At 36.8% G+C, this 3,003-nt stretch overlaps 1 pseudogene; it reads right to left on the bottom strand.

Moving 5' to 3' along the window:
- Positions 1–985: 985 nt before the first annotated feature.
- On the bottom strand, positions 986–1,635 carry LOC142341993 (glyceraldehyde-3-phosphate dehydrogenase pseudogene; annotated as a pseudogene).
- Between the last annotated feature and the right edge of the window lie 1,368 nt (positions 1,636–3,003).

A 3,003-nucleotide genomic window follows, 5' to 3' on the forward strand; every position in this document is an offset into this window, starting at 1 on the left:
GCTAAAGGAGCGAGCGCAAAGCAACCGAAACAGAAAAGAGCGACCGTGAAAGCGAGCGATCGAAAAACGAAAGAGACATCAATAGCTATCAACTGAAGGAATCAAATAGGTTCACTTAAATCTAATTAGGAAGATAATTGGACCTAACAATGATCATATTATTCGTTATGACTGCAAAAAAATCCTCAATTACCGATAGGATCAGTAAGAAAATATTCCAACTGGTTGTTTTTTTTAAATGATTTGTTTGAGTAAAAAATGAGAGAAAGAGTGAAAGTTTATGTTGTCGTCGTTTTCCAGAATAGGTTAATTAATCTTAAAAACGACGGATTTGGTTGGCTCAAGATGTCTCTAGTTATTTGCCGAAAAGTTGTTGTTGAATTGAAAATCTTGCAAGAAACTTGCAAGATTCTTTGAAGATTTCACATTCAAAACGCGTTTGCGAAAAAAGTCATTTTTAGTCAGTTCTGCTGGTCAAAAATTCTGATATCAGTGAATTCATTTGGTTTTCATTTAGTTTTAGCTACCAAAAATACAAAAATAAATTTTCCAGAATTCAAAAACTTGCAAGATTCTTGCAAGATTTTTAATCCGGGCTAAAAATTTTTTATTGAAATCGGTTTTGTAATTTGTTCAATACAGAATAATTTGCTTCAAAGACGTTTTCTAAAACATTTGTAACCTGATTTATTTTTTTTGCCTTGATTGATATCTTGCAAGATTCTTGCAAGATTCTTGCAAGTTTTGAATCAGCTTGCAAGATTCTTGCAAGTTGTAAATTCACTCATCACTAGGGGTGTGCTTAAATATCTGCTATATAGGACTCGGGGCGCTAGTGAAAAAGATGCCAGACTCTCTCTCGTCCAATGCCTCAACATCTTAAAAAGACGTCTCTCATGGCTACAGCAGGGAGAGTTAGACGAATTAGTTAACTAATATACCTAACAGGGCATGGAATAGTATTTTAGGTCAAGTTAATCAAGTTTCAGTAAATCATTTTCTTGAATTCTTTATGGTAAAACGAGTGCACCAACTGTCCGTTAAGGAATGAATGGGGGTCATTTGAAAGTCTGCAAGTAAGATTCACAACTGACACATTTGGGAACGGTACTCGGAACGCCATTCTAGTCAATTTCCCCGTTCAATTCTGTGATAACTTTCCTACAGCTTTCGCAGCCCCAGTGGAAGCCGGAATATTAATCTGGTACGCTCCACGTCCATCCCTCACTGTTTTCCGGAAGCCCCATCGACTGTATTATGGGTAGCAGTGACGCCATGCATAGTCGTCATCAGTCCCTCTTCATTTCCAAAATTGTCGTTGGTGCAAGAAGCGCTACTCAAATGTACTTGTTCTCTTTTACACCGCAGACAAACATTGGCGCATTAGCAGATGGTTCCGAAAATATAATTTTCTTCGCGCCACCAGCCAAATGGGTTTTTAGCCTTATCAATGATAGTGAAAACGCCGGTCAGTTCTACATATTCCGCTCCATCACTTCCCCATGGAAATTGGCAGGATCTCTTTCGCCATGAACGTCAAATCGCTGTTCCGCTGATAACCAGTTTGCCATCTGCAACCTTAACTTCACCCTTCAATCGTCCATGGGTTGAGTCATATTTAAACAAATATTCCATTTAATTTACGTCCAAGAAAGAATCGTTCATGGAACAGCGTTTAAGTTCTCGTTTCGCTTAAGTGCGTCACCCCATTCCCCCTGAAATGTGTCCAAATTCTGTGTTGCTATATAGCAGAATAGACTGAATTGTACAGGCACGTAACCAGCTTTTCGGACAAATTTTTGCCTGTGATTTTCAAAAATTTCAGTAAAGTATTTTATTATGAAATTTCCATGATTCATTGACGAATTGACAAATGATTTTTTATGACTCATCAATGAGTTTTTAGTTTTGATGAATTTTCTCTGGGCCATCGATGGAATAGTAATTATTATGAAATAACGATGATGCATCGATGAAAAGCTATGGGACTCCAACCGGGCTTTTAATCAATCAGTTTGGGCCTATCGCTATATCTATCGTAGAGAGCTGTGAGTGGGATCACTAGAACACCAGCCAAGCGTAGACTATATGATTCAAGCATTTTCCAAAGATTTCCCGTTTTTGCAGGGCTTAACGAGGTTTAACACTGCGATTTTTTTGACCCTTATCGTCCCTTTTGGTCACTTTTTCATTTTTTGCTCAATTAGCATACTATTCTCGAGATTTCCTTTTTTTAGTAGCAATGAAGTGATAACATGGCTATAATTGGTCTCATCGTGGTTTTTCAGAAAAAAAGCATTTATTTTGAATACAACATTTTTAAGTTATCTGGTTTTGCATTTTTCCTCGCTACTTTTTAGCAAAGATCACAAACGAAAATGCAAAAAAAGAAGGCAATAGACTAACAAACTAATTCTGGATATGTAATAGTCGAAAATTAATTTGGTGAAAATCTGAAATTTTTTTGTGTTTTGTTTTTATAGTTGGATTTTGTAATTATTGTATCAGTTACTAAATCTCTTAAACTGTTTTTCCCATCAACCAGCAATTGCACTCTAGTTGGCGAAACAGATGCTGACTGGAGTGGAGACGTAAATGATAGAAGATCATCCACAGGATACTATTTCAAGCTGGGAGACAATGGGGGATCTATTGCAATCTAAAATTTATTTTATTGTCTCTAACGTCTTTTGAGATTAAACAGCTTCAATCTCTAACTTGCAAAAACTCATCTCGCCTCGTCGGGGTTGTTGCGCTACAGTGTTCATAATCCTGCTAACAGGTTATGGGCACAGTGAGTCCATCAAGTATAGGTGGCAACATATATGCAATTAGTTTCATAGATAAATTCAGTGGCTACGCAGTAGTAAAATTTATGAAATACAAAACGCAAGCATTGCAAACTTTCAATTAGTATGTTGCACAAAATGGCCGACCAAAAGTTTTGCGAACTTATAATGGGACAGAATACAAAAACAAAGCCTCTAAAAAAATTTGCCTAAG

Source organism: Convolutriloba macropyga, chromosome 1 (genome assembly GCF_964194025.1).
Source record: "Convolutriloba macropyga chromosome 1, txConMacr16.3, whole genome shotgun sequence".
NCBI classification, from domain to species: Eukaryota; Metazoa; Xenacoelomorpha; order Acoela; family Convolutidae; genus Convolutriloba; species Convolutriloba macropyga.